The 27,451-nt window shown below is 43.1% G+C and overlaps 1 protein-coding gene across 6 annotated transcripts in view; it reads left to right on the top strand.

Moving 5' to 3' along the window:
• Positions 1-26,629, top strand: part of ZNF518B (zinc finger protein 518B) — a 154,696-nt gene extending 128,067 nt beyond the window's left edge. For 3 of the 6 annotated variants that reach the window (XR_012158718.1, XR_012158716.1, XR_012158717.1), the window contains 4 exons: positions 22,192-22,421; positions 23,774-23,940; positions 24,294-24,535; positions 26,394-26,629. The gene's annotated coding sequence lies outside the window, so the exon portion shown is untranslated. Of the gene's footprint in view, positions 1-18,726; positions 18,846-22,191; positions 22,437-23,773; positions 23,941-24,293; positions 24,536-26,393 lie in introns of those variants that run through there. The other 3 variants (XR_012158719.1, XR_012158720.1, XR_012158721.1) reach the window with 3 other exon arrangements.
• The last annotated feature ends 822 nt before the right edge of the window (positions 26,630-27,451 follow it).

The following is a 27,451-nucleotide window of genomic DNA, read 5'->3' as shown; positions in this document are numbered from 1 at the left end:
CCCTTGTTGCTGCCAACTCTGATGGGCAGAAGGGTTACACCCATTTCTTTAATTTATATTTCAAACAATTATTAGAGCTTCTTGGCACACTTAGGTATTGTAACTTTGTTCCTTTCTTGGGTAGTTAGAACTTCTAAAAGAACATGCACAAATGGTTTCAAACATCACAAGACATTGTTCTGAAATCCTGATTTAGGACCTGACCCAAAGCCCATTGAAGTCACTGGAAAGACTCATTGACTTATATGGGTTTTGATCAGACTCCACATGGATGGCTGCTATATACTATATCCCAGAATAATTGCAGTTAAACACTTTCCATCACTCTTCCTTGGAAGAATGGAGAGAAACTACTTTGCATTATGGGATTTTATTCTTCTTAATTTTGTGTAATCGAGGTACCATGTTGTTAGGTACTAAAATAAAGTAATAAGCTGACAGACCTATATGTAGGTCGAGTATATCTATCTCCCAGTGTCTCAGAAGTTCCTTAGGCCTATATTACAAATGATAAAACAGTATTGTTTAAAACTGTGATCATGTAACAGCTTGTGAATATGACAAGAAGCGTGTGTTTGAATCCACATTCTTTTATTTATTAATATTTCACAAGTTAATGTTTTTCTTTTAAAATAATCCCCCACAGCTTCTAAAATGTTCCCTGTCTGGGAACAGGCCAAGGAAGACGCTGGTCTCAATTGCTCTGTGTACTGGGCTAGAGAGGAAAAACACTCTGTGCAGAGAGGAATGTGCCTTCAGGTGGCAAGACATAGTGTGTATATATATATATATTTTTCTCCTCCTAGTTTTTTGTTTTGCCCGTTACCTGTGTGTGCAGCCAGGTCACAGTCATAAAAAAACAAACAAACAAACCCAAACCTGTTTTTAAAATGATTTCAAAATGTAAATAAATAAACCTGCTACTCCTGGAATGTTTGGAGTTTGGTGGTAGGAGCTGGAGAATTGGATAATTTGCATTTACAGCTGGCTCTGTATTTTTAAATGCAACCTACTTCACTGTGTTTTCTAAACAACCGTAGCTAAGGAATTTTAGAAAAATAATGAGGCATTGTTGAGCCAACCATGGAAGTGAGCTCAGTGTTCCTGGGGCTAAAAGTTCTGTTTGTAATTCTGCCTGGAATCATTTCTTGGTGGGAAGCTGAATTGAGGAGAATATCTAATAGAAGAGAAAAATAAAGAAAGGAAGTGCATGGAATTGTAAAAGTGAAATAGCAGAAGTTTTAAATACTGTGGTACAGAGAATTTATTGGTCCTGAAATGTTACGTAAGTGCATATGAAGTGAATAACAGTGGTGGAAATTATCTGTTCCCTGAAAAAATGAGAGACAGAGAAATTTAAGGGGGTGAGAGAGATCAGGAAATAAGAATGATGTGGTATAAAAGTTTTTAATATTTTTATTATCTGCATTTGTGTAGGGCCCAAAATGCATTCACAGTCCCTGTCGTGAAGGGTTTGTGATCTAAGATCCCAATCCTGAAATCAGCTCTGCTTGAGCAGACCCTTCTGATGTCGATGGGTCTCCATGCAGTGGCTTAAGTGCCCACTGTTTGGGAAATGAAACGGTTGGCATTGTACAAGCCAGTTCATAATTTATTGTCTAATCCGATAGGCCCCAATTCAGCTAGGCAGTAAGGATAAACTTAAGTGAATAAGCTCTACATATGTTCTTAAGGTCAAGCAGGTACTGAAATGCTTTGCTGGTTAGGGACACAGAGCTGAATCAAGGCCCTAGAAAGGTAGAGTCTTTTGGTGAGAGACGAGCATGTGCCTCAATTATTCGGAAGCATTTTTAGAAGGTTCCTTTACAACAATTTTTAAATGTATGGTCTGCAAAGCTACTCAAATCTTCATTTTCTTCTGGGAAACTGAGATAATTATTTCATTGTTCCAGAAAACGTCCTGTTTGGCTAGATACAATAAAGCATATTTTATGCCGCAGCTTGCCAGGGACTTAACTTTGCCAAACTTCTGTCTCCTCTTTGCTAGTTTGTTCCTAAAATCTTGGAAGAAGTAAATCTAGTAGTGTTTGTACTGTGCTTGATGTCTGTGTGGCCTTTGGGCAGCCTCAAGTCTGTTTCCTTTCCTCTGAAATTAAAACAAAATTATACAATAATAGCCAATGATTTCCCTCATGACGTGGTTTGTCAGCAGGGTTTTTGTGTGCACATACAGTTGTGGGTTGTCTGGGGAAACAAGTGCCACTTGTTTTCCTCATCAAATTTTGAACAAAGGTAATATTATTTTTAAGGCTGATTGAAAAACAGGAAAATAAATTAGCAAAAAAATCCCCCTACCTTTTTATTTTTGTCAACATCCAGAAAATTTCAGTGCTGCCCCTCCCCCCCCGCCATTTTCAACCTCATGATGGGCTCCAAATGTTTTCTAGTAGTTGAGCATTGATTTTTACCAGAAAAAAAAATAGACAACACTGACAAAAGAAAAATCAATTTTCTTTTGTGATTCATTTTCGAATACCAAGTTTCCTACATTATCCGCTGCAGAGCAGATGCTAAATTCAGCAGCTGAGGACCACTGGGTAGGACCAGTCTTTCTACAAGGCTTCTGTTCATTGAGACAACTTTTATTGGCTATTCTAATTTCCCATGCACTTTCTCTTCACCAGCCATTTTCTTTCAAATTTCACTTGATGGATAACCCCATTGCAATTCTACGAATGGCAGCAATGGTGTGACCTCTTGTGCACACACGGCACTATCAGAAGCCAGTACTTTAAGCCTCTTGGGGCAGGGACCATCTGTTTGTTCTGTGTTTGTACAGCATTTAGCACAATGTGGTCCTGATCTATTATTATGCCCCCTAGGTGCTACAGCAATACAAATATATAATAATAGTAATTAATAATAAGTAATAATAGACTTGCTGTGAACTCTGTAGGAGTGATCTTTAAAGTGAAACCCTTTCAAGGTTTGCACCTGCTTATTATTCTGAGAGCTGATAAGATCACAACCAAAGGGGATGTGACTTCAGACTATCAACAGGCATATTCAGTATAGATTTAGTGTCAAAGATAATTTGGAACTAGTGTTACAAGATGAACTCAGTGACAGCCTTTCTGTCAATATTTTTACCAACTTTAAGGCCAGATTCTCTGATCCAAGATGTTGAAAAGCTAACTGCTACTAAAGTATTTGCTGCTTCTAAAATTTCCAAAACTTTTTTAAAGTCCCATATTTTGCCAACTCTGGTTGAAGCATGTTTAGCATTGTATAATTTAAGCTATTACTAAACCAAAAAACCTTTAGGGTGAGGTTAAGATTGCAGTAGCATATCAATGTTTTGAATATTTCAAGAACTAATTATTTTGCATTATATTTGTAAGCAGTGTCAGGATGAGCTCCACCCTGACATCTGGTGGTGAGGTGTGGCAAGTTGTGGAAAAGAACTTCAGGGGCCGATCTCATTTGCATAGGCACACCCACCACGCCTAGAATGAGACCATAGCTGCCCAAATGGTCACTTTGGCTGCTGTGGGATCCCCAGTGTCTCTGTTATTGGGGCAGGAAGAATAAATTCTCCCTGATTATGGGAACTGTGCTTGGAACTGTACGTGGCCTTTTGTTACGATGGAGGGATTCACCATCATCTAAGTAGCACTCGCTAGGCAAGGGTCATGGGTTCCAAAACTGTGTGAATGGAGAGAGGCTGGGGACAAGTTTTAATACTTGGTGGCATGGGCCCCTTGGTGAGGGCCTTACATGCTGATTGCACTTCCTCCTCTCTCCACTGTGGAATATCAGAGCTAATTTTGATTTCATTAGAAGTCTAGTTATAGGCTGCTGAGCTCACTTTGGGCTGACAGTGCACCAGCACTGGGGCTCCCCTACTACAAGCTGAATTCACCTAAGAGCTGAAATCACTGAGTGTTGTGTTAAGTAGTGGGGGAGCCTGAAGATATATTGTGGAGCAGTTTGCGGGACGGCTGGTGAAGCAGTTCGACACGGCGCAGTGTGTGGATGGCAGGAGCTGCTTGTGGGCCGTGGAGCTGAGTGAAGGAGTTCGTGGGGCGGCTGGCGGAGCGGAGCGCCGCTATGGAGCTATGGGGCGGTCAGCTTCAGATCACGTAAGGTGCCTCTTACCCCCGTCCCATTTCCACCCAGGTTGGGAGGTAAAGCTCCGCCGATAAGCTTTCGAACTCTGGGGCTGCCCTGACCAGGGACAGAGACTTTTGGGGCATTGGACTTTTGGGGTTGCTGGACTCAAGAACCAAAGGGAAAAGGGCATGCCCCAATTTGCCTGGGGTGGGGTTGTTTTTGCTCATGGGTTGTGTTATGAATCCGGTTGGTGGGGTTTCCCCAACGTAATGCCACATTGTTTCTCTCTGTTATTAAAAGACTTTTGCTACACTCAGACTCTGTGCTTGCGAGAGGGGAAGTATTGCCTCTTGGAGGCGCCCAGCAGGGGTGGTATATATTTGTCCCAGGTCACTGGGTGGGGGCTCGAGCCGGTTTGCATTGTGTTATTGGAATGGAACCCCTAGATATTGAACCCAGCCCTTGTTGCTGCCAACTTTGACGGGCAGAAGGGTTACATTTTTGGGGGCTCGTCCGGGATCGCCTGGGTCAGTACCCCTCGCAAGCACCTGTTGAGTGATCCACTACATTGGGAAACAATTTATATTTTTTTTTTGTTTGTGCTTATATTTTGAGGAAATTACTGTTTGTATAATGGCTAATATGTCAGGTTTGTTGGGCCCTGGCTCAGCAGCTTCTAGCTCGGAGGCTGCAGCCTCGGCTGATGATTGGACAAAAGCTCTGGGGCAAACATTGGAAAAGGTTGTGCTGCCCCATGCTGAGTCAGACTCTTGTCGTAAGTTAAGATTATTTGCTGGGGAGGAGGAGTTTGAACCCTGGTTAGAGCATACCACTGAAATGCTGCAAGAGTGGGCCGTACCAGATACAGAAAAGCGAAGATGCCTTATAGAGAGCCTTGGCGGCCCAGCATTAGATGTGATTCGCACCCTGAAGCTCATTGACCCTGGGGTCAGTGTGAAGGACTGCCTAGAGGCCCTTGAACACAACTTTGGGAGCGTAGAGGGCCCTGAAGACAGCTACTGTAAGTTCCTTAATTCCCGACAACAAAAGGGCGAGAAGGTTTCAGCCTACATACAGAGACTGGAGAGACTGCTTCAGAGAGCTGTCATGAGGGGAGCAGTGACTGCTGAGCAGATGGATCAGACCAGACTGGCTCAAATTGTAAGAGGAACTCAGTATCAGAACCCGATTCTACTTCATCTCCAGCTAAGAGAACGACGGGAACATCCCCCAAGTTACTCCCAGCTGATAAAAGAGGTCCGAGAGGAGGAAGAAAGGCAGGCTGCCAGTGAGTTTTGGGAAGCCCAAACATCGGAGCCAGCCAGCACAACACCACTGCAAATGGCCAGTGTACTGATGGTGAGCACCAGAGAGGAACTTGCCCAACAAATGCAGGTCCTGACGGAACGGATAGCTGAGCTGCAAAGTACCGTTGACCGAGTTAAGACTTCTAGGAATAAGAAGCCTCAAACTGTGGCGATTGAGAAGCCCGCACTTAGAGCCACCATCCCCCCCAGGCGAAGGGGGAAAGGTCAATTCTTCTGCTACCGATGTGGTCAGGATGGACACAGTGCTGCCAAGTGCCGTAATGAAGAAAACCCCTCCTTAGTGTATGGAAAGCTGAGGATCAGTTGGGAGAGATCCAGTAGCTGCCAGAGGGTCTGGGGACGGGGACCCCCCAGGTCTGCAGGATTTGAAGATTCCCCCAGAAAAGACTGTCCAGCTGGGATCCCTGCAGGACTGATAGGGCCTCGAGCAGAGGTCATGGTGAGGATCGAAGGGGTGGAGTGTAAAGCAGTGCTTGACACTGGATCTCAAGTGACTATTATATTTCAGTCATTCTACCAACAGATGCTTAGGCACCTGCCTATACAGCCACTGACTGGCCTTGGCCTATGTGGCCTCAGCATGGATGAATACCCCTATCAAGGGTATGTCATAGTGCACCTGGAATTCCCAGAGGAGGTTGCTGGGGTAAGAGAAGAGGTAGACACAGCTGCCTTAATATGCCCTGACCCTAAAGGGACTTCCGATGTGTCTGTGCTGATAGGGACCAACTCCAGTCTCTTCAAGGTACTCGCGGATTACTGCAGAAGGCGGGCTGGGGACCAGTACCTGAATACCCTGATGATCCATACGCTTTGTGCTGAAGCCTATAGGAAAATTGAGAGCGCTAAAAGGGACACATCTGAGCTACCGCTTGGGGCACTGAAGTACGCGGGCACAACCCCCTTAGTAGTGCCTGCAAGGACGGAGCAAGAAGTGCTTGTCATGAGTACCTGTCTGAAAGGCAGTAAAGGGACGTTAGCAATGATAGAGCAGCCGATGGGAGGAGAGCTCCCTGAAGGAGTGCTGGTCCCCAGTGGAGTCATAACCCTACCTGCTGAAGTAAAGTGCTTCTTTACTTCTTAAAGTGCTTGATAGGTTGGAGGATTATGGTCTGAAGCTTTCAATTGACAAATGCCAGTTCTGCAGAACCTCAGTGAAGTATGTGGGTCACATTGTGTCCCAAGAAGGTGTGAGTACTGATCCTGATAAAATAGAAGCACTCACTACATGGCCACGTCCAAGTAACTACAGAGAACTCAAGACCTTCCTTGGATTTAGTGGCTACTACCGCAGATTTGTGAAAAACTATGCTACGATTGTAAAGCCTCTGAATGATCTTACCAGGGGACATCAGTCCAGCAAGAACAAATCTAAGTCCAAGAATAAGGGGAGGTCCCCAAAGCCTCCTGTGCAGAGACACAATGGCCCCTTTGCACCATTTGGGCCACGGTGGGATGAGAGATGTGAAAGGGCTTTTCAAGAAATCATTACTTGCCTAACTCATGCTCCAGTCCTAGTTTTTGCTGACCCAAGCAAACCATTTATCCTGCATACTGATGCCAGTTTGGAGGGTCTGGGAGCAGTCCTGTACCAGGAAGTGGAAGGCAAATGTAAACCTGTAGCCTTTGCCAGCCGAGGATTATCTGATAGTGAAACTCGCTATCCCACCCACAAGCTGGAGTTTTTGGCCTTGAAATGGGCCATCACTGAGAAATTTCGAGACTACTTGTATGGTGCTCAGTTCCAGGTGTGGACAGACAACAATCCACTGACTTATGTGTTAACAAGTGCTAAGCTGGATGCTACAGGGCAGAGATGGGTGGCCGCCTTGGCTAGCTATGAGTTCAGCATTCAGTACCGATCAGGGAGAAGCAATGTAGATGCAGATGCATTGTCCAGGCGTCCGCAGGCTCCAGAAGTTGCTGTGATACCCACAGATGGAGTGAGAGCTATTTGCAGTGTGAGTCGCCGAGAGCCAGAGGCCCGTGAAGACTTTCAGGGATGTGTTGCAGAAGCTTTGGGCCTGCCCCCTGAATGCATGCCTTCTGCTTCGGTGAACTATATTGCATTAGACCAATCTCCTTTGCCCATGCTCAATGCGGCTGACTGGCAAGAAGCCCAGCGGCAAGATATTGACATTCGTGATACACTACTTGCCAAAAGGGAGGGGCAAAGCCCAACTGCGGTTGTCCCACCTAACCCGGAGGGTAAACTACTATTGAGAGAATGGACCAAACTAAAACTGATTCAGGGAGTGCTACACCGAATGACCACTGACCCTTTACAAAAACAACGAGCACAACTAGTACTGCCAAAAAAGTACAGAGCCCTGGCCATGAGGGCCCTGCATGATGACTTTGGGCATTTAGGGATGGAGAGGACCCTGGAACTTATTCGTAGTAGGTTCTATTGGCCCCGAATGGCTGAAGATGTTCGCAGGAAATGTGAGACTTGCGCTCGATGTGTTCAAAGGAAAACTCTGCCCACGAGGGCTGCATATCTCAAGAACATCACCAGCAACAAACCTTTGGAGTTGGTATGCATTGATTTCTTGTCTGTAGAGGTAGACAAGAGGAATGTTGGAAACATTCTAGTAGTGACTGACCATTTTACACGGTATGCACAAGCATATCCCACACGTGATCAGAGGGCCACCACCGTTGCTCGAGTATTGTGGGACAAATATTTCTCAGTCTATGGATTCCCGGCTCGGATACACTCTGATCAGGGGCGGGATTTTGAGAGTCACCTTCTGAAGGAGGTGCTGAAGATAGCAGGAATTAAAAAGTCTAGGACAACGCCTTATCACCCCCAAGGTGATCCTCAGCCAGAGAGGTTCAATCGAACCCTATTAGATATGTTGGGAACTTTGCGACCAGAGCAGAAGGCAACCTGGAGCCAGCATGTCGCATTTCTGGTGCATGCCTACAATGCCACAAAGAACGATGCTACGGGAGTCACCCCATATCTCTTGATGTTTGGGCGAGAACCAAGATTACCCATAGACTTGTGCTTTGGTGTATCAGAGGATGGAGATAGCTATGAAACTCATCAGCAATATGTATCCCGACTAAGAGAAAAGCTGCGGGATGCTTATCGCTTAGCTACCGCTGCGGCTCGGAAGAACGCAGACCGCAACAAACATCGATATGATGCTAGAGTGCGTTCGCAGGAGCTCCAGCCGGGGGACAGAGTCCTGCTGCGAAATTTGGGTATTGCTGGCAAACACAAGATAGCTGACAGATGGAAGGCAATACCTTACCTGGTGATGGAAAAGCTGGGAGATCTGCCGGTCTACAAGATCAAACCTGAAGACGGTCCAGGGCAAATAAGGACGGTGCATAGAAACCTTTTGCTCCCTGTGGGGGAATTGGTAAGCACCCCTTGTGAGATGGGCCACGGCAGGGCCGCCGGGCAGAACAGAGGTGCTAGACCAAAGCCGCCATCCAACACAGACAGTGGGCCCCCTGCAGCTAACTTACCCCTATTCTGCACATCTGAGAGTGAGTCTGAGGAGGAAGACACAACCCTGGTGTATCCTGGGATGGAGACAAGATTTCAGTCTCGATCAGCTGAACCAAACGAGAGTTTTCCCTCTTCCGCCCTAAACCCAATGGCGGAACTATTTAGGCCCCTTTCTGATACCCCGGTGCTGCTGATGAGACCCCCCTGTGATGACACACACAGGTTATTGGACAATGGGGACAGACAGGTAGAGGATGTCCTGGGCACCTTGGACCCTCCAGCGTTAGAACTAGGAGTGCAGGGGCCTACGCCAGTAGCCGAGGGACCCTCCAGGGAAGCCTCTCCATCCGTCACTCAAGAGGATGTTCCCCTTACTTCGGCAACAGAGATTCTCAATAGACGAGACAGGGTGATAAGACCAGTGAAACGGTTAACTTATGATGCACCTGGGGTGACTAGTGAGGAGCCAATACATTTAGCACACAGGCTTGTGGAAGCTAAAGTGGGCTTCCTGAGGCCCTTTGGAGGAAACCAATGAGTTGGTATAAAGGGAGTGTGATTTGTCGGGACGACAAAGTCTCGGCTGGGGGGAGGATGTAAGCAGTGTCAGGATGAGCTCCACCCTGACATCTGGTGGTGAGGTGTGGCAAGTTGTGGAAAAGAACTTCAGGGGCCGATCTCATTTGCATAGGCACACCCACCACGCCTAGAATGAGACCATAGCTGCCCAAATGGTCACTTTGGCTGCTGTGGGATCCCCAGTGTCTCTGTTATTGGGGCAGGAAGAATAAATTGTTATTACCCTGATTATGGGAACTGTGCTTGGAACTGTACGTGGCCTTGCGAGTGCTACTTAGATGATGGTGAATCCCTCCAAAAATGTAACCCTTCTGCCCGTCAGAGTTGGCAGCAACAAGGGCTGGGTTCAATATCTAGGGGTTCCATTCCAATAACACAATGCAAACCGGCTCGAGCCCCCACCCAGTGACCTGGGACAAATATATACCACCCCTGCTGGGCGCCTCCAAGAGGCAATACTTCCCCTCTCGCAAGCACAGAGTCTGAGTGTAGCAAAAGTCTTTTAATAACAGAGAGAAACAATGTGGCATTACGTTGGGGAAACCCCACCAACCGGATTCATAACACAACCCATGAGCAAAAACAACCCCACCCCAGGCAAATTGGGGCATGCCCTTTTCCCTTTGGTTCTTGAGTCCAGCAACCCCAAAAGTCCAATGCCCCAAAAGTCTCTGTCCCTGGTCAGGGCAGCCCCAGAGTTCGAAAGCTTATCGGCGGAGCTTTACCTCCCAACCTGGGTGGAAATGGGACGGGGGTAAGAGGCACCTTACGTGATCTGAAGCTGACCGCCCCATAGCTCCATAGCGGCGCTCCGCTCCGCCAGCCGCCCCACGAACTCCTTCACTCAGCTCCACGGCCCACAAGCAGCTCCTGCCATCCACACACTGCGCCGTGTCGAACTGCTTCACCAGCCGTCCCGCAAACTGCTCCACAATATATCTTCAGGCTCCCCCACTACTTAACACAACACTCAGTGATTTCAGCTCTTAGGTGAATTCAGCTTGTAGTAGGGGAGCCCCAGTGCTGGTGCACTGTCAGCCCAAAGTGAGCTCAGCAGCCTATAACTAGACTTCTAATGAAATCAAAATTAGCTCTGATATTCCACAGTGGAGAGAGGAGGAAGTGCAATCAGCATGTAAGGCCCTCACCAAGGGGCCCATGCCACCAAGTATTAAAACTTGTCCCCAGCCTCTCTCCATTCACACAGTTTTGGAACCCATGACCCTTGCCTAGCGAGTGCTACTTAGATGATGGTGAATCCCTCCATCGTAACAAAAGGCCACGTACAGTTCCAAGCACAGTTCCCATAATCAGGGAGAATTTATTCTTCCTGCCCCAATAACAGAGACACTGGGGATCCCACAGCAGCCAAAGTGACCATTTGGGCAGCTATGGTCTCATTCTAGGCGTGGTGGGTGTGCCTATGCAAATGAGATCGGCCCCTGAAGTTCTTTTCCACAACTTGCCACACCTCACCACCAGATGTCAGGGTGGAGCTCATCCTGACACTGCTTACATATTTATTACAGTAGCAAGATTGGGATCCCATTGTACAAATGCATATGAAGAGTCACTTTCTGCTCCAAAGGTCTTAAAATCTAAAGAGGAAAGACAAAGAAATAGTGGGAGCAGAAACAGAGGTGAAATGACTTGCCCAGTCAGGTATCCTATCCATGGACCACGCTGCTTCCTCTCTAAAGTGTTATCTCTAGGAAACGGATAGTTAAAATAAAATATTAGAACAGGAAATTCCAAATTAATGTTAAACCTAAAAGAACACCAAGGCTTATCTCCTTGAAGTTTTAGCCAGTTTATCAGGACTTCCCCAAAAGCCTTAGGATGCTCATTAAGGCCCCTGTGCACCACCAAACGTGGTTCGTTGACTTCCACTGCAAAGCTCATAGTCCCCTCTGTGAGCCTTGGAGGCACATGGCTCAAAAGCCCAGTTAGGCTTATTTGGAAGCGTACACACAGCATTGCTAGATTCTTTGGGCTTCTCCCTGACATACTAAATTAATTTTATTTACAATTAAAAAAAACTCTGGTGGCTCAGACCCCAAACCATCTAAAAGTTCATAGGTGGGAGAGGGATCCCCAACGAGCTAGCTAAGGTCAGTTGTGGGATTCTTGTATCCCACAGCTCTCAGAAAGCCCTCAAGAAGTTACTTCCTGATCCCGGTTCCCCAGTCCTAACCGCTGCAGCCTCTCTCCAACGCTACAGCTTCCTTAAGGCCTGTTGAAACAGGGCTCCTTTTCTATGGACCTAGGGATGACTATAGGAGGGGAACTAGATGAAAACAGGGAAGAGCAGTAGTGGGTCCTTAGAGATTTGAAATGCAAAGAGAGTTTCATTTTTTTTTAATTTTTTTTTTTAATGAAATCACACTGTTACTTAGAGCCAGTCAAAAAATTTCCGACAGAACAGTTTTCCATCGGAATATGCAGTTTTCCAAGAATGTTTTGATTTTGATGTCACACAGAATGGAAATTCTGATTGCTAAGCAGCTCTACCATGACTTATTTTTTTCTTTCTATTTGTTTACGCTGTAGTAACAAAGTAGGCAGTTTGCAGGACGAGGGAAGTATGTTCTAGAGACAAGCGTCCGCAATCTTATCTCAATTAAATCTGCATATATCCAGGGTAATACCATTGACATCAGGGCTGACACTGGATGCTCACTGCTGAAAGTTAGAACAGAATCTCCCCTGGTCAGTAAGGTTCTTTCTATATTAATCTCTTTATTAATGTTATGATTAAGAGAACGTACTTAGAGAAAATGGACACATTTTTCAAAAGGCCTACCTCCCATTTTTCAAAAAGTAACTTGGGCACACAGAAACCTAAGTTCCATTGACTTTCAGTTATCATTAGGAGCATAAGTAGAGCTGGGCAAAATTTTTTGACTCTAACTTTTTTTGATGAAAAATGCAGATTTGGTGACACTAAAACATTTCATGAATATATGTTGATTTTGGCGAATTGTTTCAGTTGGAAAAAAACTTTAAATTCCAAAAATTTGAAATGTTTAATTTCAACATTTTTTGAAAGAAATGTTTCAATTTTTTTATTTGAAATTACTTCTCATTTTGAAATTTCCTTTAATTTAATTTAATTTAAAAATAAAAAATTAAAACATGCTCAAAATCTAAATGAAGCATTTTATTTTGGGTTGATCAGAATGTTTCATTCAACCCCAAACTAATTGCTTTTGACTTTTTGATTTGCCAAATTTTTAAAAAAACTTGTTGTTGGTTAACCCCCCGATTTTTTGGAATAGCCAGCAAACTGAAAAATATATTACTTGCATAGCTCTACCCCTAGGTCACTTAGATACTTCTGAAATTTTACCCAATGCCTATAGACCAAATATTTCTGTGTGATATGGGATATGACCTATGGAATGATTAAAATAAATGAAAATATCATATGTTAACAATAATTACTAATGGTAACTGAAATGCACAATAACAGAACCAATTTACCTTTATTTTGTTGAAATATAAAGCTCAGGGTGCAGATTTTACTCCTCTTTCTGGTATGATACACTACAGTGTTTCAAAGCTGGTGACAGAAGATTCCTTTGTTCTCCATTTAATTATACTGTTCCCTAAAATTATGATCCACAGACAAGCTGTGGGAAAGTGAAACCGGTGTATTAACCATTTCCTAGGAGGCATGGTTGACTGCAACTCTTAGCCTGTTTTTTTCTCTCTGAGCTTTATAGCGTAGCTTTAACTCATCTTCAACAACTGCCTTTTGTTTTGGTGTGACATAGGGTAATCTTGATATATGCAGGTTTAACTAAGAGAGGAAAGACATTGGGGTAAAAAGGATTTTAAAAATTCCTGTATCTTTTAAAGAAATCTGACAATAACAAATAACTTATTTTAAGGTTTCAGAGTAACAGCCGTGTTAGTCTGTATTTGCAAAGAGAAAAGGAGTACTTGTGGCACCTTAGAGACTAACCAATTTATTTGAGCATAAGCTTTCGTGAGCTACAGCTCACTTCATCCGATGTAGCTCATGAAAGCTTATGCTAAAAAAAAATTGGTTAGTCTCTAAGGTGCCACAAGTACTCCTTAACTTATTTTAAGGGAAAGTAAATACTTTAAAAAGGTCAGTTATGTATACTGTATAATCCAGAAAGAGTGGGTGAGTAACATATAGATTATTAAAGATACCTTATTTTCTTGTTCACTGTAAGTTTGAGTTTTCTGGGGGGTTTTTGGCTATAGGACAAGTAAGGTACACATGGGGTTTTGGCTGGAAAGTCTAACTCATGAGTCATACAAATGGGTAAACTGAGACACAGAGAAACCAAATAATTTGCTCAAGGTCATACAGTGAATCAATGGGAAAGTGTGGGAATAGAACCAGAGAGTCCTGACTTCCACTCTGACTGCTAGACAGTGCTGCCACCAGGAGAGTATTTAGACTTGTCATGATGTCAGCCTGATATCTTTTTATAATCAGCAAATTCCCCTTTAAAACAAAATCTCCTGGAAATCTTTCCAGTGCACACTTTTCCGTATTCAGTCCAGTTCTCACGTTGAAACATGGTGTTTTTTTGGTGGCAAATCAGACTGTTGGCTAGTGTCGATGGGTGTACAGCTATGGGCACAAAACATCTGGAAGTTGTAAATCCAGAGGGGGGAAAAAAGCTCTCCTCTTGTCCTATGTAATTAAAAGCTCTTAAAATTTTATAAGATACTTTGTTCTCCAGTTGGGCATTCATTCCTTGGAAACAAAAGCTTTTTTTTTTTAATGCTTTTTTATATCCCAGTGAGGTTGCATCTAAGTGACAATAATCCTTTTCCATTCATTCCTCTCCTTTGAATGTCCTTTCCACCAAATACCTTAAACTGTATATTTTTCTCACCATTGTAGTTACCGGGGTTTATCGTAAATTCCATTTGTTGTTTAATCTCTGCCTCTAATCTTGTAAGGCTGAGTTCTGAAAGCCCCTAGGACATCTTGATCCTTGCCACACCATTTTCAGTGAAATACATAATAGTTTATGGATGGGACTTGTAAAGCAAGAAAGACAACCACAAATTTGGATGCAAACATAACATTATATGGGTGGAAATACTGTGCCAGTGTTGGCTATTTTCTTTTTTAAAAGCTGGTTTTTTAAGAAAACTTGGGTGATTGATAGTCCTTTAATGCTCTAAACACTGACCAGCAAAAAGCATAAGGCTTACATTATTTCCATTAGCAAGATGGCATTAGTAAAAAGTAAAAACCAAGGTACAGTAGTAAACAAGGTTGTCAAAATATTGGAATATTTTTAAAGGCCAGATCTACAGCTGGTATATCAGTACATGGCAGGGCACCTGGGACCTATGCATAGGTGACTCCGGAATCCCACAGATCTCTTGGGATCCACATGGTATGGGAGTGAGCCTCATGGACTATTCTGTAAGGACATGTGCCCTGCCCCAACCCCATTCCAAAGGATGCTGCTGCTGTTTTGTCCTGTGATAATCATATCAGGCCATACAGTTCGAGAGTGAATTCAGCAACCTGTACAGGCCCTTTTGTAAGGGCATGATATAAAGGGTCCAATCTGAAAAACGTGACTTTCCTTACAATGCAACATTCAAAAACATGAGAGGTGACTGCTCCAGACACATCTTGCTCAGTGGATATATCTGAGTCCATCTCTATTGATTTTCATTTCTGCAGCGTGTCCCATCCACGGTCTTTTGATAGTGGATGTTGTTTTCTGAGAAGCTTTGATATAAGAAGATCTTTAACCTTTTGACCATTTCTTTCAGCTAATATTTCCCTTGATAGGATGTTAATACCAACCATTGTCATTCCAACCTGAGCTTCCGATCTTCCAGTTTGGGCAAGATCATCTGCTACCTTGCTCCTGTATGCACCAAGTGTGATGGAATTCACTGAAAAATCAGTTTATTGCCTTGTTTTAGAACCCTCTATTTATTTCTGCTCTGCTTATTTCTTGCAGTGCAGTGAAAACAGCTTTCAGTCTTGTTGGCTGGCTGGATCAGGGAGGAACTCTTCAGAAGATCCTTGTGTAGGTTTCCTCCCCAAAAACTCCCTTGGACAGGTGTTTCCACATGAGGATGATCCAGCCATGGGCTTGCATCCTTGACCGCATGCTGATCAGATATTCTATCGAGTCTATCAGAACTAACTCAAATGCTGCATCTGTATATGAGTATGGTTCATATTTAGATGCAGTAGTCAAGTGCTACAGGGCCAATTTGACTGAAAAGAGATACCCCAAGGAATCTGAGCAGCATCAACACAGAGGTCCACCTCTGAAGCTGCTCAAGGTTTGGGATGGGAGAGAGTAAAGGAGAAGGGCTTAGTAACACCATTCTTTGAGTTTGAAGAACAGAAGCAGGAAAAGGGGGTTCTACTGGTGTAAGTGGGGATTCTGGAGGCTCTGTAGCCCGGTGGGGAGCTCTGCAGGGATCTGCTGCCTAGAAGGGTGCTACTGTTTCTCATGATCATCATCATCATGTTCCCAATAAACCTCTGGCGTTAGGAAACCAATGAAGATCCTGCACTCCTGTCTGTTTCTGGCAAGTCTTTCAATGGTTCCCCAGTTGTGTCTCAGGTTTTTCAGCAGTGCCCCACAAAAATCTCAATGTTTAACAAATTCTGTACCCCTTTTTCCTTTGTCAGCCCCTGCACTTTTCCTATGAGAAACCCATAATCCAAGGCTGCTTATGGAGACCGCATAGCCTGAAAAGTTGAGCCAGAGCATCTAGCTTCCTTTGGTGCAGCTGCTCTGCAATACAAAGGCCATGTCGACACGAGGGCACTACAGTGGTATAACTTCAGCGTTGTAGCTATACCGCTACAAGTTGGTAATGCAGACTCAGACTCCCGCAGCAGTAGGAACTCCACCTCCCCGAGCGATGGCACTAGATCGACTGAATCATTCTTCCCTTGATCTATGCCAGGGCTTAGGTTGGCATAGCTATGGCGCTCAGCATTGTGGATTTTTCACACACTGTGTCAACCTACATTTTCACTGTAGGTCAGGCCAAAGGAACATTTACTAGCCCACACAAATGAGGAGGCTTTAAACCACACACTACCTCTAAATGACTCTCTGGGTGTGAATACTTCATGGCTTCTTTAACCCCCTCTGTGCGCTATTTCAGTGGTGCTTATGCATCAGTGACGGCTCATATGCAAACCATTGGCACCTTTCACCATTACACTGTAATAATTGTGTCATTGCATGAATGGTTTACAAAAGTAGTTCTCCAGTCATCCCCCATCCTGAATTTCTTGGCACTGGGATGTCTTTGCTACTGCGTTAACGCGGGTGCTTGGCACCACAGCCTGACTGGCTTTGTTTGCCTAGCCCAGGTGGAGAAGCCACACTGCAAAGCCAGACACAAGTTACACAAGAGCTGGTGCTGCTCTTACCCATGTGTGATGCTAAAACTTCTCGGGGCATAGTCCATTGTTTGTGCTGTGGTAAGCTGAGCTGCTCTGATTCTTTCCCAGTGAATTGTGGGAGAACTTATCTGTCCCGGGCACATAGGCGGAGTTGTGGGAAGACATTGGAGGACTCCGAGCATAAAAGTGGGATGTATTAGCCACCTGAGTGAAAGCAGTATCCGAGCTTTAGCCTGCAGCCCCATACAAGTTGGATTAGTCTGGGTTGAAAGCACCACTGAACTCAGATGAGAGGTTTTTGTATGCGACCAGAAGGGACATTAGGAGCAACACCCGAGTAAGAGCTTGAGTTAACTCTCCAGTGAAGGTGTGACACAAGAGGCTACTGGAACAGCTGGCTGTGTAAGACTTGTGACGAGTATGTTTATCCAGAATATATCATCACTTTCTAAAACGTGTATTCATTTTGTTCTATTTTTAATTGTGTTAATTTTAATTAGGAGCAGGATTTCATTGTGTTGAGTCATTCTTCAAAAAATGTGAACTTCAGCTTTATATGCAGGATTAAAGATATCTGTATTCAGAGATTTAAGAACAATCAGAGTGAATTAATATTTGTGTAGGGAATAAGAAATAGCATTGGCAAAGCTTTTAAAAATTAATTAAAAATGTTTAAGCGTTTTTTATAGGTCATTTTAGTTGAATCACACTGAAGTAATGAACTATGATGAGCCAGGTTTTTAATATAAATCTGGAGCATTTGGGTATTTAAATTTTGTCCCACCTGAATATTCATTCATTCATTCCCCCGATTTTTGAAATACTTAATACTGCCTTTTATCCATACTGGGATATTCCTATTCTTGATTTTCATTGGTAGGGGATTTGATGATATTCAGAAGACTGACTCAACTGCTATTTCAGACTGTGCATTAAATAATTACTGAATTTTTAAGACCGTGTGATTTTTGCCTCTTTCCCTTGGGTGTGCCTGATGCTACAATATTTTCCAAAATTTAAAAATGGAAAAAAAAATTCCTAGTTTGCCACAAATCTGTCATGAATACAACTGGTACTAACTGAAATTGTTGCCATTTCTGGAGACACCAAGGACAATTAAAACTCTCTTATTTGGTGGTCAGGGTTGACAGGAAGCAAGTGCACAGTTTGGATTGCTGCTGCTTATGACAAACCTATTATGTCAACAAATGGAAGGCTTCAGCCTTCAAGACTGCTAGTGCTGCATCTTTCTTGAGCCCTACACTCAGTTTAAACATTTATTTATACAAGAAGTATTAAAAAAAAAACCAAACCCCATACATGATTTTTTTTGACAGCTGAGAAATTGAAGTACATGAATAAGCCAGATGCTCAGCTGCTGTAAAATTGTGAGCATAATAAGCATAATTTGGTCAGGTCACCATCCTTACTTTTGCAACAACAAAAAAATCCTTGGGATCTGTTGTATTTGTGTGTACTCGCAATCACCCACAGTCGGCAGCAACAATGAACTCTTTTATTTTGTTTTGTCCAAAACAGAAAAAGTACAGATGAACTGCCTGCTAGCAAGGAGGAAGCTGAAGTGAACCCTGAGCAAATCCCTTCCTCTGTAGACAACAGCTCATGGGTACTAACAATAGCACTCCTGGTGCTCATGTTCACCGAGATAAAACTATAGCACCCCTAATGCATACATAACAGGATGTTTAATGACCACAAAAGTAGCTTATGATGATGTATTTTCCAAAATTCAGCAGCACATCCAACAGTACAGTGACCCTTAGTGCCATGTTGCCTTATTACTATTGCAGAGGGAAGAGTCTGACTGAATCAACAAGAGCATTTTATGCAGCACCGTGAGTTTTCCTTGACTGCCTCCTTCCCAAGGAAAGTGCAGCACCTCAGCTTGTGAGATCGAAGGAGTGCACAACCCAAGTGACTGCAAGTGACCAACCATAAAAAAAATCAAGTTACCAGGAATATCGCCTCAGCCATGAAGAAGATAACTGTTTGTAGGCCTAAGTATACTGAAAGTGTGCTTTCAGGTTAGGGGAGATACTGAGAACATGATATTAAGCAAAATAAAAGCGCTGCCTGTGAGCAGTGCTGTTTTCTTTTAAGAAATTGGCCTGCAATACTGAATGCTGAGACTTGCAGGTGAGAAGAGACAATGCAGTTGGGTCCAGATTCCTGAGCTTTTATTCTTTTAAATAAATAATTCCATATATTTAGACAGTAGCTACCTCTGCACTAAATACCATGCCCAGGCCCATTCCATCAGATGGATGGCTCACAGGAATCGTTATTCATCTACTGCGGTTTTTATCTGGAATGATATTCACATGCGCAAATTAAGCATGTACTAATAAGCAAAACACACAAACATATTACTAATAAAAAATGTTGTAGATATGGCTGCAATTTGGTTGTGTAAGAGAAAGGTGGAATTATGTGGGCCATGAGAAGTGAGGTGATTTGAGGAGAGGTACAGGTGAGTGTAGATGGGGTACTGAATGACTCATTTGTTTGTTTCCTTGGTTTTCACAGTTTACCTTGATTGGACAGCAGTCTAGCAATCCAAAGCTGACAAAGTCTTTCCATCTGGATATTTAGGACTTGATGCTGTTCCTCTTGAAGTAAATGACACAGTTCAGTTTACTTCTAGGAGTGCAGGATTGGCCTTTAGTAGTGTGTATTGTACTGTGTACTTAGTCATTGGAATTTACAGATTTTCAGATGAAGAGCAATCACTTAAAAAAAAGTGTAGCCTTGCTTTACATAGTTTTGATGTTCTGAAAATGGCGCCAATACCTATGCAAAGATTTCCTCTTGATTTCTGCTTCATGCAAACTGTAATTCTATCAGGTCTTTCTGAAGTAAAAGAATGCAATGTGCACCCAAGATCAGAGTTGCTTGTATGATCTACCCAAATTCTAAAATACTGCATTTTCTCTCTCTAGCTCAGAATGCAGATTTTGCAGGTGGGTGCCACAACCAGAGATCCAAACCTATTACTCATGTGCTCTTCTTTAAAATGATTCTATATCACTAGTCTCACCATTCAAAAAAATGTTCATTTTATTAACAGAGTAAGTTATGTAACTAGCAGTGCAGGAAAGCAATACAGAACGTCTGCTAAGCATACTGAAATTACAATTATATTTGTCAGTGCAATGAGTTAATGACCTCTTTTACACTGACTTATTGACCTACCACACACTGCCACTGAGGGATTGTTAAAGCAGCCGTTATCATATATGATACTCGATGGATGAATTGCACTTTGACATGTTTATATTAAGCACGTGATTTTTTTTCAAAACTGATGATGTTTCTCTGCTGTCCTGAAGATATTTTATGCACAGTGTTATACCTTGTAAGTATAGAGAGACAGATTCATGGGGTACATTCCAGCTGCTTTGTGCCTCTCCACTATTGACCACGTTAGGATTTTGTTGAACTCTACCTTCTGAGCCACACGACTCTTTGGCCCAAATTAAGTAGTGACATAAATGGGGTAAGAACATAAGATTGTCTGTCTGTTTTACCCCTCCCCCCCGCCCACAGGGGCAGAACGATGTGATTGTGGCAGGTTTGTAAGAGAATGTCAGCTTCTGAGTAAGGGCTTGTCAACACGTGGAATTGGGAATAGCTGTTCCAGAAAAACTCCATATGTGGGCACTCTTATTCCAGAATTGGAGTGCCTCTTTCTGAATTTATTTAATTTGTGGAAGTGGATTAAGTGAAATCAGCAAAGGCAGTCTTATTTCAGAATAAGGTGTTCACACTTGGAATTATTCAGGAATACCTATTCCACTTTCAGTTCATACCGTACCTTTGTTCCAGAATAACTTTTATGTGTAGACACTCTAGAGTGGCCAGGTGCCCAGTTTTCGACCGCAAAATCCAGTCAAAAGCCCTTTTCAACTGGACACCCGAAGTCCAGTTCCTGCAGGTGGGGGAGGCACTGAGTCATCACCCACTCCAGCCCCTATTCAGCTGGGGCTGCCTTCTACCTTCATCAGGTGGCTGCAGCTTCCAGCCCTGGCTCTGCAGGCAAGTCCCTCCTGACCCATGCAGGGATGGGGAGGACAGGGGAAGAGCAATGAGCGATGCGGGGAGGGGTAAAGAGGAGCTAATGGGGGGTGGAGCCTCCAGAGGAAGGGGCAGGAGTGGGGCCTCGGAAAAGAGTTAGGGCGGGAATGAGGCCTAGGGACAGGGGTGGGGCCTGCAGGGCACAAGGTGGAGCACGGCCTCATGGAGAAGAGGAGGGGCGGGGAGGTTCCGGCACTCCTGCTGGAGTGTCCAGTTTTTATATATTACAAAATTGGCAACCCTAAGACAATCCCTTACATCAATTTGCACCGACATACAGTTGTTTACTCTGATTTGAAGTACTGATATGCAATAGGCACCATCAAGTATCACCTCTGAATTTATAAATCCAATTTTTATGTGGCTAACTGTAAATATTTGGCAAATGCTGTGTAAGACAACTGCAGAAAAGAATATTATGGGCAGGCTTTCCAAGCAATGTATTGTTGTGTTTTATTATTTGTGCTGCAGTAGTGCCATAAGGCACCAGCCATAGTGTGTTAGGCAGTATGTGTATATCACAAAAGATGTTCCCTGCCCCCAAATTGATTACAATCTAAGAATAAGATGAGAGACAGGATGTGTATTCAATAAACTGATGTTGGGAGCATGAGGTAAGTGACATGAGTACAATCAACATGACAAACAGCAGTTGAAGCATATTGTCTGGATAAACATTTTAGGCACAGAACGATATGCTCACAGTGTGTCCATTTGGTAAAGACAAATGCCACAGTGGTAAGAACAAGTCCAGTAATGGTGTATTCAGTAATGGTATGCATGTAGGCATATGAGCCTTTGTTTTTTGAAATTCTGGTCGTAAAATCACATCACTGAAATAGGTTAACAAATGTAGATATTTTTTCTCTCCCTTTAAAAGATGGGAAGTAGGGACCAGCTAGTTCAGAAGCCATGTCACCTGTGAATTAAACAAGATGCAGAGCCATTAGGAATTCAACCTGAGGTTCAAATCCTTTGACGTTGAGGATCCAGGCCAATATATATTGCTTTTTCCAATGCACAATACACTCTCTTTAATTAATCACCTGTTGCTGTCATGTCATTTATGCAGTATTATAAAGCAATGTTTGTGGGTTGAAAAGCTGAGGCCTTACTTAGTCCTTAGGTCTCTCACTAAATTCCTTCCTCAGGCAAAAATGGAGTGAAGACCTCAGTAATTTTTTCCTGTCTGTAATACTCTGCAAGGAGATTGAAAATAATTTTCCATTTGACAAACTTTGTTTTTTTTTCCTCCGCAGTGAAATTGGAATGAACATCATGGATTTTGTTTCAGGACCACAACTTCAGCTGAAATAATACTTTATCTTGCCAAAGCACATTTGCTTGTGCAGTGCACCTGCTTCATCAGTGATGTCAGCACAGCTCTGAAATCGTGATTTCCAGATAAATGCTGCTGCAGAACCAGTAGTGGGACCAGAAAATATAGGGCCAAGTGCGCCTCTCATGTTAAAAAACCATAGAAACCACAGTAAGCACTAACTGGGTGAGATAACTGGGGTAATATCTAACAGAATGTCCCCTTATGGAGGTGGTATGAGCAGTGTTACATATGGGCCCGAGGGTGTTGCCAGCAAGTTGCAGAGGCACCAAGAAGCTGTTAGAAATCTCTTTCCCAATCCTGCAGACCTCCTGGTATCTGTGTATTTCAGCGCCCAGTGAGAATTTCTGGGGTCTGACCTACTTGTTCATTGAATGGTTGAATCACAGTCTGATGTGTGAGCACACACATATGTGCAATAAATATATATCTGCTCCATCCAAAAAACTACATTAAAAGTAATGTTTAGGTCCCAAAGTAAAGCACTCAAAAATTAGGAAATGCCAGAATTATGACAGTCTTTAGTTGCATGTTCACATACTAATTTTTTTCTAGGACTCCTGCCTCAATATTTCTTTTTATCCTCTTTTATCTAAGGTATGGGCCTTGAGTGCTGTTTACTGCACACCATTCAAAACCTGTACCAAACACAAAATTAATAATTTCCTCGTGGGCATTTCTATGGTGTTTCTCCATAGTATTTGACTGCTTCACAGACATTTATCTTCACTATACCCTGGTGAATTGAAGCCTGAAATCATCAAAAGTGTCCACTAACTTTGGATGCCTAACTTAAGAGACCTAGGGAACCTGATTTTCCTGAGTACCTAGCATTTTTATACATTTGAAACACAACTCCAGTTGATTCAGTTGCAGTTGTAAGCACTCAGCCCTTCTGTAAATCTGTCCCCACACGTCTCCTGTTGGGCACCCAGAAAACGAGGAACACTTAATTAATGGTCACTTGTGAATAGTTTGGTTTAAGTGGATTGCCCAGCTTCTTACAGAAACTCTGTGACAAAAGTAGGGATTTAATTCTGGCATTTCTTAACTTTTGAGTGTTTGACAATGTAACCTTAATGTTAAGTTATTGGAAGTTTTTTGTATGTAATTCCTAATTCAGACAACAAAACAAAACAGAAATTCTATTCTGTGGAACCATATTGTTGACCCTCAACTTGGGTCATCAGCATGGTTTGAACCTTTAGTAATGGAGTAACTAACAGTTGTAGTAGTTTGGTTATGTGGAGCAGGAAAGATTTGGAAGTGTGAATTATCTAGCAAAAGGGTCTTCTTTTTTCTTTATTTTCAACATCTTCCACAATTGCACCTGACTTGAAGCTTGGCAGAATTGCTACATTTCAGGTGACACAAAAATCTTTCAAAACCAAATTGTTTGTGGAACAAATTCGGAGACATGTTTCTCCAAAATATTTGATTGCTGTGACATAGCTCTCCTTTCTCTCTGTAACTTACATGTGCTTATTCTTTCCTATTGTTAGATTTTTCAGCTCCATGACCGTGGAAGAAGTATGGGTGGATCCCTGGGCCTCCAGTGTGCTCCATGAAGGCACAGGATTCTGTACAGAATTTCTTGCACGATAAGTGCCTAAGTCTTGATATTCAAACTTCACATCAGTGCTTTGTACCTAGCATGTTGTTTCCAATGGTAATTTATTTCAGCTGCTGAATTTTTATGTAGTGTCAAAGTGTCATTTATTACAAAGTGATATTTATCTTTACTAGGAAATAGGACACTTTTTAAATGTATCTTCCCTTATCAGGGAATTTGTTTCTATAATAATTTAACTGCAAAGTAGTCATTGATTCGTTCCATGAATATTCCTTAGCGGACATAAATGAAATACTAAGAAATGATCATCCGGTATGAGCTGTGCTGCAAAATACTTGCAATTTTTGGGAAGCATTTTCCAGCTGCTTTGACTCAACAGCATTGATTAGAGATCACAAAGTGCATGCCTGGCTGGCTAGAAATAATATTTAACATATCATTTGTTTCAGAAACCATCTCTGCAGTAAGAATAATGAGGTGTGATGCCTCTAGAAATGGATGTACCAGCTATATTGTGCCTATCATGTCTTATTTCATCATGTGGAAGTGTCATGAAATAATAGTAATAAGCTGAGGAAAGAGGAACTTTTTACCAAGCTTCTGTCTCTTCTTTCAGGAGGGGCAGTTCTGTACAGTGATGAATTTCTGGCCAGCTCTTCAAATCCTTTCTGTTAGTACATGGTGATACAAGGTAGAAAGATTTGTCCTGCTGTTTATTTCACCTGCTCATGTATTAAAGACATTTCCTATCTTAAGCTGACATGAGCAAGTTCTGCCCCTATACAAATATTGACACATTTTAACACAACAGTGGAGATTAGTCTGGGACTCTGGAAATTGCTTAAGGCTGAGGTTTCTTTTCAGGAGGTCTGTTGTCTCTTTCCATTTAAAAAAAAAAGGAGGGAAGTTGATAAATGTTTGTAATTTTAGCTGTTACTCTGCACCTTGAGAGCTTCGATGGGTCAAAAAGGGAAAAAAATGGAAATAATGGCTTGATGCCCTCGAGGGTAAGGAGCTCTCTGCTCCCATCTGTTGGTAAATAGGCAGAAGAACAGCCACAGAGCTGCTTCACCTGCATAAACTAGTTCCCCAGAATTCTAGATGAATGGAAGTTCCTAAGGGGAAGGAACTCTCTTCCCTCCTCTGTTGGTGAACCAGGTGAAATACGGCTACAGAGAGGGCTTTGTTTGCATAAGCTTTCTACCCTGAATTCCTCTAGTGACACTTTGGGAGCCACCATAACTGTACACAAACTCAGAATTGGTTGCATGGTGGAACTGAACTGAGGGGAAATGAAGTGTGCATCCCTGGTTGCAAGAAGTCTGTTCAAGGGTCCTATACACGATTGTCCCATTTGCTGGGGCTCCTGTGCTGTTGAGAGAGTCTCACAATGAGAGACGATGCAAAGAGAGGACTTTGTGATGGTTGGTGATGCAGTGGTAGGGTGGCTCCTTGATAGGGTACAATGCAGAGAGGGCTCTTCACTGAAGCCACAGAAGGCCACAATAGAGCTTTGAGTGAACTCTGGTGAGGCCTCTCCTATGCAGCCACTAAATAAAGCTGAAATCACTAGAGCTGGGCTAGATGGTGGAGTCTCAGGACCAGACCAAACAGCACTTCCCAGAGGTCTGGAGACAAGCGTTCCTGGATGCACATCAGGACCCTGACTATGCTACTCACTGACACCAAACTGTGAATGGAGTTTAGTGGATGGGGAAGGAGAAAGTGACATCGTAAAAGGACATTTGCCTATTGGATGTACGCACTGGTGGGTGGGGAACAGAGCTAACAGACTCCTTCTAGAGTTACCTTGGGGGAGTGATTTACTTACATTCATTGAAATATGTGTAATGATCTGTACCTTGGGGGAACACCCAGCACCCCCATGTTCATCCTTTTAATACGATTGTGTGGTATCTAATGCAAAGTTTGTCACGTTGGGTGTCTTCGGAAGGCTCATGATGCACTGAGCATTGTTGTTATAGTAATGTTATAGGTTGTAATGTCATGTATATAGTTATGAGCAATGTTCCCTCTAATTTTTGACAGGCCATGTGTGCAAAACATTTCTTCTGTGCAAATTTTTGACAGGTCATGTGTGCAAATTTTTGTGCTTCTGTACAAATTTTTGTGCATGCAGTGTTTCGCCATGTGCACGGGGTTTAGGATCTGTGTGCGAACACACATGCGCACAGCTTAGAGGGAACAATGGTTATGAGGCTGAGAATGTGTCCTCATGGCTTAAAGCAAGCCCAGGCAAAAACTCTCCGGACGCAGAGGGGCAGTTCACACCTTATCAGGACATGTATGGGACAAACCCAGCCCAGACTCTGACAGGAACAAAGAACACTGGCCTATGCAACAACAAAGGATCTGTGGACTCTTGAGTGAGTCACCCCCTTCCTTTGGTCAGTTTGGGACTGCGATGAGGTAATGCTCACCAGACTCTGAAGGCGGGGGGGCAGGCAAAGCCAAGAGGGAAGAAAGGACATGATAAAAAGGAAAGATGTTTGCCATGCTCTTTCTCTCTTTTCCACCTACATCTACAGACGCAGCACCAAGCGACTGAAGCACTGATCAAAGGGGAGAGCCTGGCTGAAGCACAATCAGCCACCCTGTGATGAGAAGCATCTAAGTTTGTAAGGGCACTGAAAGTGTTAAGATCAGCTTAGAATGTGTTTTGCTTTTATTTCATTTGACCAAATCTGACTTGTTATGCTTTGACTTACGATCATTTAAAATCTACTTTTGTAGCTAATAAATCTTTTTGTTTGTTCTACCTGAAGCAGAGTGTTTGGTTTGAAGAGACTCCCTCCCCTTGGGATAACAAGGCTGGTACATATATGAGTTCTTCAATTTAACAAAGAAATTGATAAGTTTGCAGCGTCCAGCAGGCATAACTGGACGCTGCAAGACAGAGGTTCCTAAGGTTGTGTCTGGGACTGGAGATATTGGCTAGTGTCATTTGGTTGCACAGTCCAAGCAGCAGCTGGCCAAAAGTGCTCACTCACATAGCCGGGAGCAGCTTACATGATAGATGCTGTGCATGAACAGCCCGGGAGTGGGGGTTCTCACAGCACAGCAGGGTAAAGCTGGCACCCAGAGTCAAGGAGTGGAGTGACCTAGCAGATCACCAGTCCAGATAACACCAGAGGGGAATGTCACAAAATGTTGTTGCTGTTTTCCCAAGTTGATGTTGTGTTTCCTTTCCCTACTAATTTAGTTCCCCTTGTTTCATACACGGACTCAGTGCTTATGAGTTGGAAAGTGTTGTCTTATAAGTATACTTGGTAAGGTATTTAGTGATCCCAAAAATTCTGGGTTGTAGTTTGAGCCAGTGGTGTTTCTTTGTTCTTTATTTGAACTGGTCCTGTTACTGCTGACAACACCCAGAAGAAGGGCTACATATATGATTCAAGAAAAAGATGCTATATTGGCTTTGAACTAGTTATTTTTTCATTTTGTTGCTTGTTAGTTGATCTTTTAGACTTGTGGCAAATCTGTCATAGGTCTGATCCAGCATGGCAATTCCTATGCTCCTAATGTCCATTTAGTCCATTATTCTGTATCGATAGGTCTCATCCTGATCTGTAATAGTTAGCGATTG

Source organism: Lepidochelys kempii, chromosome 4 (genome assembly GCF_965140265.1).
Source record: "Lepidochelys kempii isolate rLepKem1 chromosome 4, rLepKem1.hap2, whole genome shotgun sequence".
Taxonomy (NCBI): Eukaryota; Metazoa; Chordata; order Testudines; family Cheloniidae; genus Lepidochelys; species Lepidochelys kempii.
This window is presented reverse-complemented; position numbering and strand designations above follow the sequence as displayed.